The sequence below is a fragment of the Salmo salar genome, chromosome 20, assembly GCF_965601325.2.
Source record: "Salmo salar chromosome 20, fSalSal1, whole genome shotgun sequence".
NCBI classification, from domain to species: domain Eukaryota; kingdom Metazoa; phylum Chordata; class Actinopteri; order Salmoniformes; family Salmonidae; genus Salmo; species Salmo salar.
The window spans coordinates 386,643-401,496 of NC_138310.1; positions in this window are offsets into that span (position 1 = coordinate 386,643).

Sequence of the window (14,854 nt, forward strand, 5' to 3'; positions counted from 1 at the left end):
TCGTTTTTGGTGACAAAATAGAAAAAAAATCTGAGAATTTTTTGTGAAAATGGTTTTAAAAATGTTTTTTTAGGCCTGTCCAGAATGTCGCTAGTTCGGCATGACCGGGGTCACTGTTTTTGTGTCACGAAAATGAAAAAAAAAAATATCTGCAATTTTTTGTGAAAATGGTTATAAAATGTTTTTTTAGGCCTGTCCAGAATGTCGAAAGTTCGGCATGACCGGGGTCACTGTTTTTGTGTCAAGAAAATGAAAAAAAAAATATCGGCAGCTTTTTTTGTGAAAATTGTTCTAAAATGTTTTTTTAGGCCTGTCCAGAATGTCTCTAGTTCGGCATGACCGGGGTCACTGTTTTGTGGCAAAAAATGAAGAAAAAAAATCTGAGCTTTTTTTGTGAAAATTGTTATAAAATGTTTTTTTTAGGCCTGTCCAGAATGTAGATAGTTCGGCATGACCGGGGTCACTGTTTTTGTGTCACGAAAATGAAAAAAAAAAATATCTGCAATTTTTTGTGAAAATGGTTATAAAATGTTTTTTTAGGCTTGTCCAGAATGTAGATAGTTCGGCATGACCGGTGTCACTGTTTTTGTGTCACGAAAATGAAAAAAAAAATATCTGCAATTTTTTGTGAAAATGGTTATAAAATGTTTTTTTAGGCCTGTCCAGAATGTCGATAGTTCGGCATGACCGGGGTCACTGTTTTTGTGTCAAAAAATGAAGAAAAAAAAATCTGAGCTTTTTTTGTGAAAATTGTTCTAAAATGTTTTTTTTTAGGCCTGTCCAGAATGTCTCTAGTTCGGCATGACCGGGGTCATCATTTTTGGTGACAAAAATAGAAATCTGCAATTTTTTGTGAAAATGGTTTTAACATTTTTTTTTAGGCCTGTCCAGAATGTCAATAGTTCGGCATGACTGTTTTTGTGTCACGAAAATGAAAAAAAAAATATCTGCAATTTTTTGTGAAAATGGTTATAAAATGTTTTTTTAGGCCTGTCCAGAATGTCGCTAGTTCGGCATGATCGGAGTCATCGTTTTTGGTTGACAAAAATAGAAATCTGCAATTTTTTGTGAAAATGGTTATAAAATGTTTTTTTTAGGCCTGTCCAGAATGTCTCTAGTTCGGCATGACCGGGGTCACTGTTTTGTGGCAAAAAATGAAAAAAAAAAATCTGAGCTTTTTTTGTGAAAATTGTTATAAAATGTTTTTTTTAGGCCTGTTCAGAATGTACATATTTCGGCATGACCGAGGTCACTGTTTTTGTGGCAAAAAATGAAAAAAAAAAATCTGAGCTTTTTTTGTGAAAATTGTTCTAAAATATTTTTTTTAGGCCTGTCCAGAATGTCTCTAGTTCGGCATGACCGAGGTCACTGTTTTTGTGGCAAAAAATGAAAAAAAAAAATCTGAGCTTTTTTTGTGAAAATGGTTCTAAAATATTTTTTTTAGGCCTGTCCAAAATGTCGCTAGTTCGGCATGATCGGAGTCATCGTTTTTGGTGACAAAAATAGAAATCTGCAATTTTTTGTGAAAATGGTTTTAACATTTTTTTTAGGCCTGTCCAGAATGTCGATAGTTCGGCATGACCTGGGTCACTGTTTTTGTGTCAAAAAATGAAAAAAAAAAATCGGAGCTTTTTTTGTGAAAATTGTTCTAAAATGTTTTTTTTAGGCCTCTCCAGAATGTCGATAGTTCGGCATGATCGGAGTCATCGTTTTTGGTGACAAAATAGAAATCTGAAATTTTTTGTGAAAATGGTTTTAAAAATGTTTTTTTAGGCCTGTCCAGAATGTCGCTAGTTCGGCATGACCGGGGTCACTGTTTTTGTGTCAAAAAATGAAGAAAAAAAAATCTGAGCTTTTTTTGTGAAAATGGTTCTAAAATGTTTTTTTTAGGCCTGTCCAGAATGTCGCTAGTTCGGCATGACCGGGGTCACTGTTTTTGTGTCAGGGAAATGAAAAAAAAAATATCTGCAATTTTTTGTGAAAATGGTTATAAAATGTTTTTTTAGGCCTGTCCAGAATGTAGATAGTTCGGCATGACCGGGGTCACTGTTTTTGTGTCAAAAAATGAAGAAAAAAAAATCGGAGCTTTTTTTGTGAAAATGGTTCTAAAATATTTTTTTTAGGCCTGTCCAAAATGTCACTAGTTCGGCATGATCGGAGTCATCGTTGTTGGTGACAAAAATAGAAATCTGCAATTTTTGGTGAAAATGGTTTTAACATTTTTTTTAGGCCTGTCCAGAATGTCGATAGTTCGGCATGACCGGGGTCACTGTTTTTGTGGCAAAAAATGAAAAAAAAAAATCGGAGCTTTTTTTGTGAAAATGGTTCTAAAATGTTTTTTTTAGGCCTGTCCAGAATGTCGCTAGTTCGGCATGACCGGGGTCACTGTTTTTGTGTCAGGGAAATGAAAAAAAAAATATCTGCAATTTTTTGTGAAAATGGTTATAAAATGTTTTTTTAGGCCTGTCCAGAATGTCGAAAGTTCGGCATGACCGGGGTCAAAGTTTTTGTGTCAAAAAATGAAGAAAAAAAATCGGAGCTTTTTTTGTGAAAATTGTTATAAAATGTTTTTTTTAGGCCTGTCCAGAATGTCTCTAGTTCGGCATGACCGGGGTCACTGTTTTGTGGCAAAAAATGAAAAAAAAAAATCTGAGCTTTTTTTGTGAAAATTGTTATAAAATGTTTTTTTAGGCCTGTCCAGAATGTAGATAGTTCGGCATGACCGGGGTCACTGTTTTTGTGGCAAAAAATGAAGAAAAAAAATCGGAGCTTTTTTTGTGAAAATTGTTCTAAAATGTTTTTTTAGGCCTGTCCAGAATGTCGCTAGTTCGGCATGATCGGAGTCATCATTTTTGGTGACAAAAATAGAAATCTGCAATTTTTTGTGAAAATGGTTTTAACATTTTTTTTTAGGCCTGTCCACAATGTCGATAGTTCGGCATGACCGGGGTCACTGTTTTTGTGTCACGAAAATGAAAAAAAAAATATCTGCAATTTTTTGTGAAAATGGTTATAAAATGTTTTTTTAGGCCTGTCCAGAATGTAGATAGTTCGGCATGACCGGGGTCACTGTTTTTGTGTCAAAAAATGAAGAAAAAAAATCGGAGCTTTTTTTGTGAAAATTGTTCTAAAATGTTTTTTTTAGGCCTGTCCAGAATGTCTCTAGTTCGGCATGACTGTTTTGTGGCAAAAAAAGAAAAAAAAAAATCTGAGCTGTTTTTGTGTCAAAAAATGAAGAAAAAAAATCGGAGCTTTTTTTGTGAAAATTGTTCTAAAATGTTTTTTTTAGGCCTGTCCAGAATGTCTCTAGTTCGGCATGACTGTTTTGTGGCAAAAAAAGAAAAAAAAAATCTGAGCTTTTTGTGAAAATTGTTATAAAATGTTTTTTTAGGCCTGTTCAGAATGTAGATAGTTCGGCATGACCGGGGTCACTGTTTTTGTGTCACGAAAATGAAAAAAAAAAATATCTGCAATTTTTTGTGAAAATGGTTATAAAATGTTTTTTTAGGCCTGTCCAGAATGTCGCTAGTTCGGCATGATCGGAGTCATCGTTTTTGGTGACAAAAATAGAAATCTGAAATTTTTTGTGAAAATGGTTTTAAAAATGTTTTTTTAGCCCTGTCCAGAATGTCGATAGTTCGGCATGACCGGGGTCACTGTTTTTGTGTCAAAAAATTAAGAAAAAAAAATCGGAGCTTTTTTTGTGAAAATGGTTCTAAAATATTTTTTTTAGGCCTGTCCAAGATGTCGCTAGTTCGGCATGATCGGAGTCATCGTTTTTGGTGACAAAAATAGAAATCTGCAATTTTTGGTGAAAATGTTTGAAAACATTTTTTTTAGGCCTGTCCAGAATGTCGCTAGTTCGGCCTGATCGGAGTCATCGTTTTTGGTGACAAAAATAGAAATCTGCAATTTTTGTGAAAATGGTTTTAATTTTTTTTTTAGGCCTGTCCAGAATGTCGCTAGTTCGGCATGACCGGGGTCACTGTTTTTGTGTCAAAAAATGAAGAAAAAAAAATCTGAGCTTTTTTTGTGAAAATGGTTCTAAAATGTTTTTTTTAGGCCTGTCCAGAATGTCGCTAGTTCGGCATGACCGGGGTCACTGTTTTTGTGTCAGGGAAATGAAAAAAAAAATATCTGCAATTTTTGGTGAAAATGGTTATAAAATGTTTTTTTAGGCCTGTCCAGAATGTAGATAGTTCGGCATGACCGGGGTCACTGTTTTTGTGTCAAAAAATGAAGAAAAAAAAATCGGAGCTTTTTTTGTGAAAATGGTTCTAAAATATTTTTTTTAGGCCTGTCCAAAATGTCACTAGTTCGGCATGATCGGAGTCATCGTTGTTGGTGACAAAAATAGAAATCTGCAATTTTTTGTGAAAATGGTTTTAACATTTTTTTTAGGCCTGTCCAGAATGTCGATAGTTCGGCATGACCGGGGTCACTGTTTTTGTGGCAAAAAATGAAAAAAAAAAATCGGAGCTTTTTTTGTGAAAATGGTTCTAAAATGTTTTTTTTAGGCCTGTCCAGAATGTCGCTTTTTCGGCATGATCGGAGTCATCGTTTTTAGGGACAAAATAGAAATCTGCAATTTTTTGTGAAAATGGTTTTAAAATGTTTTTTTTAGGCCTGTCCAGAATGTCGCTAGTTCGGCATGACCGGGGTCACTGTTTTTGTGTCACGAAAATGAAAAAAAAAAATTAGCAATTTTTGGTGAAAATGGTTCAAAATTTTTTTTTTAGGCCTGTCCAGAATGTCGCTTTTTCGGCATGATCCGAATCATCGTTTTTAGGGACAAAATAGAAATCTGCAATTTTTGGTGAAAATGGTTTTACATTTTTTTTTAGGCCTGTCCAGAATGTCGCTTTTTCGGCATGATCGGAGTCATCGTTTTTAGGGACAAAATAGAAATCTGCAATTTTTTGTGAAAATGGTTTTAAAATATTTTTTTTAGGCCTGTCCAGAATGTCGATAGTTCGGCATGACCGCGGTCACTGTTTTTGTGTCAAAAAATGAAAAAAAGAATTCTGAGCTTTTTTAAAAAAAAATGGTTCTAAAATGCTTTTTTTTTAGGCCTGTCCAGAATGTCGCTAGTTCGGCATGACCGGGGTCACTGTTTTTGTGTCACGAAAATGAAAAAAAAAAATCTGCAATTTTTGGTGAAAATGGTTCTAAAACATTTTTTTAGGCCTGTCCAGAATGTCGCTTTTTCGGCATGATCGGAGTCATCGTTTTTAGGGACAATATAGAAATCTGCTATTTTTTGTGAAAATGGTTCTAAAATGTTTTTTTTTTAGGCCTGTCCAAAATGTCGCTAGTTCGGCATGATCGGAGTCATCGGTTTTTGGTGACAAAAATAGAAACTGCAATTTTTTGTGGAAATGGTTTAATTTTATTTTTTTAGGCCTGTCCAGAATGTCGCTAGTTCGGCATGACCGGGGTCACTGTTTTTGTGTCACGAAAATGAAAAAAAAAAAACAGCAATTTTTGGTGAAAATAGTTCTAAAGTTTTTTTTTATGCCTGTCCAGAATGTCGCTTTTTCGGCATGATCGGAGTCATCGTTTTTAGGGACAAAATAGAAATCTGCAATTTTTTGTGAAAATGGTTTTAACCTCTATGGGACCGGCGGGACGAATTCGTCCCACCTACGTAACATCCACTGCCAGCCTGTGGCGCGATTTTCAAAATCTTCAAAATCCTATTACTTCAATTTCTCAAACATATGACTATTTTACAGCCATTTAAAGATAAGACTCTCGTTAATCTAACCACACTGTCCGATTTCAAAAAGGCTTTACAACGAAAGCAAAACATTAGATTATGTCAGCAGAGTACCAAGCCAGAAATAATCAGACACCCATTTTTCAAGCCAGCATATAATGTCACCAAAACCCAGAAGACAGCTAAATGCAGCACTCACCTTTGATGATCTTCATCAGATGACAACCCTAGGACATTATGTTATACAATACATGCATGTTTTGTTCAATCAAGTTCATATTTATATCAAAAACCAGCTTTTTACATTAGCATGTGACGTTCAGAACTAGCATACCCCCCGCAAACTTACGGGGAATTCGCTAACATTTTACTAAATTACTCACGATAAACGTTCACAAAAAGCATAACAATTATTTTAAGAATTATAGATACAGACCTCCTCTATGCACTCGATATGTCCGATTTTAAAATAGCTTTTTGGTGAAAGCACATTTTGCAATATTCTAAGTACATAGCCCAGGCATCACGGGCTCGCTATTTAGACACCCGGCAAGTTTAGCACTCACCATAATCATATTTACTATTATAAAAATGTCATTACCTTTTGTTGTCTTCGTCAGAATGCACACCCAGGACGTCTACTTCAATAACAAATGTTGGTTTGGTCCAAAATAATCCATCGTTATATCCGAATAGCGGCGTTTTGTTCGGGCGTTCCAGACACTATCCGAAATAGTAAAGAAGTGTCGCGCGCTTGGCGCAATTCCTGACAATAAAATTCCAAGTATTCCATTGCCGTACGTCGAAGCATGTCAACCGCTGTTTAAAATCAATTTTTACGTCATTTTTCTCGTAGAAAAGCGATAAAATTCCGACAGGGAATCTCCTTTTCGGCAAACAGAGGAAAAAATCCCAAAGGCGGGGGCGGTCGGGGTCACGCGCATAAGCTAGTGTCTCTTGATGGGCCACTTGAGAAAGGCGATAATGTGTTTCAGCCTGGGGCTGGAATGACGACATTCTCTTTTTTCCCGGGCTATGAGAGCCTATGGACGACGTGGGAAGTGTCACGTTAGAGCAGAGATCCTTAGTAAATGATAGAGATGGCAAAGAAGTTCCAGAAATGGTCAGACAGGCCACTTCCTGTAAAGGAATCTCTCAGGTTTTGACCTGCCATTTGAGTTCTGTTATACTCACAGACACCATTCAAACAGTTTTAGAAAATTTAGGGTGTTTTCTATCCATATGTAATAAGTATATGCATATTCTAGTTACTGAGTAGGAGTGGTAACCAGATTAAATCGGGTATGTTTTTTATCCAGCCGTGTCAATGCTGCCCCCTAGCCCTAACAGGTTAAAATGTTTTTTTTAGGCCTGTCCAGAATGTCGATAGTTCGGCATGATCGGAGTCATCGTTTTTAGGGACAAAATAGAAATCTGCAATTTTTTGTGAAAATGGTTTTAAAATGTTTTTTTAGGCCTGTCCAGAATGTCGATAGTTCGGCATGACCGGGTCACTGTTTTTGTGTCAAAAAATGAAAAAAAAAATCTGAGCTTTTTTTGTGAAAATGGTTCTAAAATGTGTTTTTTTAGGCCTGTCCAAAATGTCGCTAGTTCGGCATGATCGGAGTCATCGTTTTTGGTGACAAAAATAGAAATCTACAATTTTTTGTGAAAATGGTTTTAAAAAGTTTTTTAGGCCTGTCCAGAATGTCGCTAGTTCGGCATGACTGTTTTTGTGTCACGAAAATGAAAATAAAATATCTGAAATTTTTGGTGAAAATGGTTTTAAAATGTTTTTTTTAGGCCTGTCCAGAATGTCGCTAGTTCGGCATGACCGGGGTCACTGTTTTTGTGTCACGAAAATGAAAAAAAAATATCTGCAATTTTTTGTGAAAATGGTTTTACATTTTTTTTTTAGGCCTGTCCAGAATGTCGCTTTTTCGGCATGATCGGAGTCATCGTTTTTAGGGACAAAATAGAAATCTGCAATTTTTTGTGAAAATGGTTTTAAAATGTTTTTTTAGGCCTGTCCAGAATGTCGCTAGTTCGGTCACTGTTTTTGTGTCACGAAAATGAAAAAAAAAATATCTGCAATTTTTTGTGAAAATGGTTATAAAATGTTTTTTTAGGCCTGTCCAGAATGTAGATAGTTCGGCATGATCGGAGTCATCGTTTTTGGTGACAAAAATAGAAATCTGCAATTTTTAGTGAAAATGGTTTTAACATTTTTTTTTAGGCCTGTCCAGAATGTCGATAGTTCGGCATGATCGGAGTCATCGTTTTTGGTGACAAAAATAGAAATCTGCAATTTTTGGTGAAAATGGTTTTAATTTTTTTTTTTAGGCCTGTCTAGAATGTCGCTAGTTCGGCATGACCGGGGTCACTGTTTTTGTGTCAAAAAATGAAGAAAAAAAAATCGGAGCTTTTTTTGTGAAAATGGTTCTAAAATATTTTTTTTAGGCCTGTCCAAAATGTCGCTAGTTCGGCATGATCGGAGTCATCGTATTTGGTGACAAAAATAGAAATCTGCAATTTTTTGTGAAAATGGTTTTAACATTTTTTTTAAGCCTGTCCAGAATGTCGATAGTTCGGCATGACCGGGGTCACTGTTTTTGTTGCAAGAAATGAAAAAAAAAAATCGGAGCTTTTTTTGTGAAAATTGTTCTAAAATGTTTTTTTTAGGCCTGTCCAGAATGTCGCTAGTTCGGCATGATCGGAGTCATCATTTTTGGTGACAAAAATAGAAATCTGCAATTTTTTGTGAAAATGGTTTTAACATTTTTTTTTAGGCCTGTCCACAATGTCGATAGTTCGGCATGACCGGGGTCACTGTTTTTGTGTCACGAAAATGAAAAAAAAAAATATCTGCAATTTTTTGTGAAAATGGTTATAAAATGTTTTTTTAGGCCTGTCCAGAATGTCGCTAGTTCGGCATGATCGGAGTCATCGTTTTTGGTGACAAAAATAGAAATCTGAAATTTTTTGTGAAAATGGTTTTAAAAATGTTTTTTTAGCCCTGTCCAGAATGTCGATAGTTCGGCATGACCGGGGTCACTGTTTTTGTGTCAAAAAATTAAGAAAAAAAAATCGGAGCTTTTTTTGTGAAAATGGTTCTAAAATATTTTTTTTAGGCCTGTCCAAGATGTCGCTAGTTCGGCATGATCGGAGTCATCGTTTTTGGTGACAAAAATAGAAATCTGCAATTTTTGGTGAAAATGTTTGAAAACATTTTTTTTAGGCCTGTCCAGAATGTCGCTAGTTCGGCATGATCGGAGTCATCGTTTTTGGTGACAAAAATAGAAATCTGCAATTTTTGTGAAAATGGTTTTAATTTTTTTTTTAGGCCTGTCCAGAATGTCGCTAGTTCGGCATGACCGGGGTCACTGTTTTTGTGTCAAAAAATGAAGAAAAAAAAATCAGAGCTTTTTTTGTGAAAATTGTTCTAAAATGTTTTTTTTAGGCCTGTCCAGAATGTCGCTAGTTCGGCATGACCGGGGTCACTGTTTTTGTGTCAAAAAATGAAAAAAAAAAAATCTGAGCTTTTTTTGTGAAAATGGTTCTAAAATGTTTTTTTTAGGCCTGTCCAGAATGTCGCTAGTTCGGCATGACCGGGGTCACTGTTTTTGTGTCAGGGAAATGAAAAAAAAAATATCTGCAATTTTTGGTGAAAATGGTTATAAAATGTTTTTTTAGGCCTGTCCAGAATGTAGATAGTTCGGCATGACCGGGGTCACTGTTTTTGTGTCAAAAAATGAAGAAAAAAAAATCGGAGCTTTTTTTGTGAAAATGGTTCTAAAATATTTTTTTTAGGCCTGTCCAAAATGTCACTAGTTCGGCATGATCGGAGTCATCGTTGTTGGTGACAAAAATAGAAATCTGCAATTTTTTGTGAAAATGGTTTTAACATTTTTTTTAGGCCTGTCCAGAATGTCGATAGTTCGGCATGACCGGGGTCACTGTTTTTGTGGCAAAAAATGAAAAAAAAAAATCGGAGCTTTTTTTGTGAAAATGGTTCTAAAATGTTTTTTTTAGGCCTGTCCAGAATGTCGCTAGTTCGGCATGACCGGGGTCACTGTTTTTGTGTCAGGGAAATGAAAAAAAAAATATCTGCAATTTTTTGTGAAAATGGTTATAAAATGTTTTTTTAGGCCTGTCCAGAATGTCGAAAGTTCGGCATGACCGGGGTCAAAGTTTTTGTGTCAAAAAATGAAGAAAAAAAATCGGAGCTTTTTTTGTGAAAATTGTTATAAAATGTTTTTTTTAGGCCTGTCCAGAATGTCTCTAGTTCGGCATGACCGGGGTCACTGTTTTGTGGCAAAAAATGAAAAAAAAAAATCTGAGCTTTTTTTGTGAAAATTGTTATAAAATGTTTTTTTAGGCCTGTCCAGAATGTAGATAGTTCGGCATGACCGGGGTCACTGTTTTTGTGGCAAAAAATGAAGAAAAAAAATCGGAGCTTTTTTTGTGAAAATTGTTCTAAAATGTTTTTTTAGGCCTGTCCAGAATGTCGCTAGTTCGGCAGGATCGGAGTCATCATTTTTGGTGACAAAAATAGAAATCTGCAATTTTTTGTGAAAATGGTTTTAACATTTTTTTTTAGGCCTGTCCACAATGTCGATAGTTCGGCATGACCGGGGTCACTGTTTTTGTGTCACGAAAATGAAAAAAAAAATATCTGCAATTTTTTGTGAAAATGGTTATAAAATGTTTTTTTAGGCCTGTCCAGAATGTAGATAGTTCGGCATGACCGGGGTCACTGTTTTTGTGTCAAAAAATGAAGAAAAAAAATCGGAGCTTTTTTTGTGAAAATTGTTCTAAAATGTTTTTTTTAGGCCTGTCCAGAATGTCTCTAGTTCGGCATGACCGGGGTCACTGTTTTGTGGCAAAAAAAGAAAAAAAAAAATCTGAGCTTTTTGTGAAAATTGTTATAAAATGTTTTTTTAGGCCTGTTCAGAATGTAGATAGTTCGGCATGACCGGGGTCACTGTTTTTGTGGCAAAAAATGAAGAAAAAAAAAAATCTGAGCTTTTTTTTGTGAAAATTGTTATAAAATGTTTTTTTAGGCCTGTCCAGAATGTCGCTAGTTCGGCATGATCGGAATCATCGTTTTTGGTGACAAAAATAGAAATCTGCAATTTTTTGTGAAAATGGTTTTAACATTTTTTTTTAGGCCTGTCCACAATGTCGATAGTTCGGCATGACCGGGGTCACTGTTTTTGTGTCACGAAAATGAAAAAAAAAATATCTGCAATTTTTTGTGAAAATGGTTATAAAATGTTTTTTTAGGCCTGTCCAGAATGTAGATAGTTCGGCATGACCGGGGTCACTGTTTTTGTGTCAAAAAATGAAGAAAAAAAATCGGAGGTTTTTTTGTGAAAATTGTTCTAAAATGTTTTTTTTAGGCCTGTCCAGAATGTCTCTAGTTCGGCATGACTGTTTTGTGGCAAAAAAAGAAAAAAAAAAATCTGAGCTGTTTTTGTGTCAAAAAATGAAGAAAAAAAATCGGAGCTTTTTTTGTGAAAATTGTTCTAAAATGTTTTTTTTAGGCCTGTCCAGAATGTCTCTAGTTCGGCATGACTGTTTTGTGGCAAAAAAAGAAAAAAAAAAATCTGAGCTTTTTGTGAAAATTGTTATAAAATGTTTTTTTAGGCCTGTTCAGAATGTAGATAGTTCGGCATGACCGGGGTCACTGTTTTTGTGTCACGAAAATGAAAAAAAAAAATATCTGCAATTTTTTGTGAAAATGGTTATAAAATGTTTTTTTAGGCCTGTCCAGAATGTCGCTAGTTCGGCATGATCGGAGTCATCGTTTTTGGTGACAAAAATAGAAATCTGAAATTTTTTGTGAAAATGGTTTTAAAAATGTTTTTTTAGCCCTGTCCAGAATGTCGATAGTTCGGCATGACCGGGGTCACTGTTTTTGTGTCAAAAAATTAAGAAAAAAAAATCGGAGCTTTTTTTGTGAAAATGGTTCTAAAATATTTTTTTTAGGCCTGTCCAAGATGTCGCTAGTTCGGCATGATCGGAGTCATCGTTTTTGGTGACAAAAATAGAAATCTGCAATTTTTGGTGAAAATGTTTGAAAACATTTTTTTTAGGCCTGTCCAGAATGTCGCTAGTTCGGCATGATCGGAGTCATCGTTTTTGGTGACAAAAATAGAAATCTGCAATTTTTGTGAAAATGGTTTTAATTTTTTTTTTAGGCCTGTCCAGAATGTCGCTAGTTCGGCATGACCGGGGTCACTGTTTTTGTGTCAAAAAATGAAGAAAAAAAAATCAGAGCTTTTTTTGTGAAAATTGTTCTAAAATGTTTTTTTTAGGCCTGTCCAGAATGTCGCTAGTTCGGCATGACCGGGGTCACTGTTTTTGTGTCAAAAAATGAAAAAAAAAAAATCTGAGCTTTTTTTGTGAAAATGGTTCTAAAATGTTTTTTTTAGGCCTGTCCAGAATGTCGCTAGTTCGGCATGACCGGGGTCACTGTTTTTGTGTCAGGGAAATGAAAAAAAAAATATCTGCAATTTTTGGTGAAAATGGTTATAAAATGTTTTTTTAGGCCTGTCCAGAATGTAGATAGTTCGGCATGACCGGGGTCACTGTTTTTGTGTCAAAAAATGAAGAAAAAAAAATCGGAGCTTTTTTTGTGAAAATGGTTCTAAAATATTTTTTTTAGGCCTGTCCAAAATGTCACTAGTTCGGCATGATCGGAGTCATCGTTGTTGGTGACAAAAATAGAAATCTGCAATTTTTTGTGAAAATGGTTTTAACATTTTTTTTAGGCCTGTCCAGAATGTCGATAGTTCGGCATGACCGGGGTCACTGTTTTTGTGGCAAAAAATGAAAAAAAAAAATCGGAGCTTTTTTTGTGAAAATGGTTCTAAAATGTTTTTTTTAGGCCTGTCCAGAATGTCGCTAGTTCGGCATGACCGGGGTCACTGTTTTTGTGTCAGGGAAATGAAAAAAAAAATATCTGCAATTTTTTGTGAAAATGGTTATAAAATGTTTTTTTAGGCCTGTCCAGAATGTCGAAAGTTCGGCATGACCGGGGTCAAAGTTTTTGTGTCAAAAAATGAAGAAAAAAAATCGGAGCTTTTTTTGTGAAAATTGTTATAAAATGTTTTTTTTAGGCCTGTCCAGAATGTCTCTAGTTCGGCATGACCGGGGTCACTGTTTTGTGGCAAAAAATGAAAAAAAAAAATCTGAGCTTTTTTTGTGAAAATTGTTATAAAATGTTTTTTTAGGCCTGTCCAGAATGTAGATAGTTCGGCATGACCGGGGTCACTGTTTTTGTGGCAAAAAATGAAAAAAAAAAATCTGAGCTTTTTTGGTGAAAATTGTTCTAAAATGTTTTTTTAGGCCTGTCCAGAATGTCGCTAGTTCGGCATGATCGGAGTCATCATTTTTGGTGACAAAAATAGAAATCTGCAATTTTTTGTGAAAATGGTTTTAACATTTTTTTTTAGGCCTGTCCACAATGTCGATAGTTCGGCATGACCGGGGTCACTGTTTTTGTGTCACGAAAATGAAAAAAAAAATATCTGCAATTTTTTGTGAAAATGGTTATAAAATGTTTTTTTAGGCCTGTCCAGAATGTAGATAGTTCGGCATGACCGGGGTCACTGTTTTTGTGTCAAAAAATGAAGAAAAAAAATCGGAGCTTTTTTTGTGAAAATTGTTCTAAAATGTTTTTTTTAGGCCTGTCCAGAATGTCTCTAGTTCGGCATGACTGTTTTGTGGCAAAAAAAGAAAAAAAAAAATCTGAGCTGTTTTTGTGTCAAAAAATGAAGAAAAAAAATCGGAGCTTTTTTTGTGAAAATTGTTCTAAAATGTTTTTTTTAGGCCTGTCCAGAATGTCTCTAGTTCGGCATGACTGTTTTGTGGCAAAAAAAGAAAAAAAAAAATCTGAGCTTTTTGTGAAAATTGTTATAAAATGTTTTTTTTAGGCCTGTTCAGAATGTAGATAGTTCGGCATGACCGGGGTCACTGTTTTTGTGTCACGAAAATGAAAAAAAAAAATATCTGCAATTTTTTGTGAAAATGGTTATAAAATGTTTTTTTAGGCCTGTCCAGAATGTCGCTAGTTCGGCATGATCGGAGTCATCGTTTTTGGTGACAAAAATAGAAATCTGAAATTTTTTGTGAAAATGGTTTTAAAAATGTTTTTTTAGCCCTGTCCAGAATGTCGATAGTTCGGCATGACCGGGGTCACTGTTTTTGTGTCAAAAAATTAAGAAAAAAAAATCGGAGCTTTTTTTGTGAAAATGGTTCTAAAATATTTTTTTTAGGCCTGTCCAAGATGTCGCTAGTTCGGCATGATCGGAGTCATCGTTTTTGGTGACAAAAATAGAAATCTGCAATTTTTGGTGAAAATGTTTGAAAACATTTTTTTTAGGCCTGTCCAGAATGTCGCTAGTTCGGCATGATCGGAGTCATCGTTTTTGGTGACAAAAATAGAAATCTGCAATTTTTGTGAAAATGGTTTTAATTTTTTTTTTAGGCCTGTCCAGAATGTCGCTAGTTCGGCATGACCGGGGTCACTGTTTTTGTGTCAAAAAATGAAGAAAAAAAAATCAGAGCTTTTTTTGTGAAAATTGTTCTAAAATGTTTTTTTTAGGCCTGTCCAGAATGTCGCTAGTTCGGCATGACCGGGGTCACTGTTTTTGTGTCAAAAAATGAAAAAAAAAAAATCTGAGCTTTTTTTGTGAAAATGGTTCTAAAATGTTTTTTTTAGGCCTGTCCAGAATGTCGCTAGTTCGGCATGACCGGGGTCACTGTTTTGTGGCAAAAAATGAAAAAAAAAAATCTGAGCTTTTTTTGTGAAAATTGTTATAAAATGTTTTTTTAGGCCTGTCCAGAATGTAGATAGTTCGGCATGACCGGGGTCACTGTTTTTGTGGCAAAAAATGAAAAAAAAAAATCTGAGCTTTTTTGGTGAAAATTGTTCTAAAATGTTTTTTTAGGCCTGTCCAGAATGTCGCTAGTTCGGCATGATCGGAGTCATCATTTTTGGTGACAAAAATAGAAATCTGCAATTTTTTGTGAAAATGGTTTTAACATTTTTTTTTAGGCCTGTCCACAATGTCGATAGTTCGGCATGACCGGGGTCACTGTTTTTGTGTCACGAAAATGAAAAAAAAA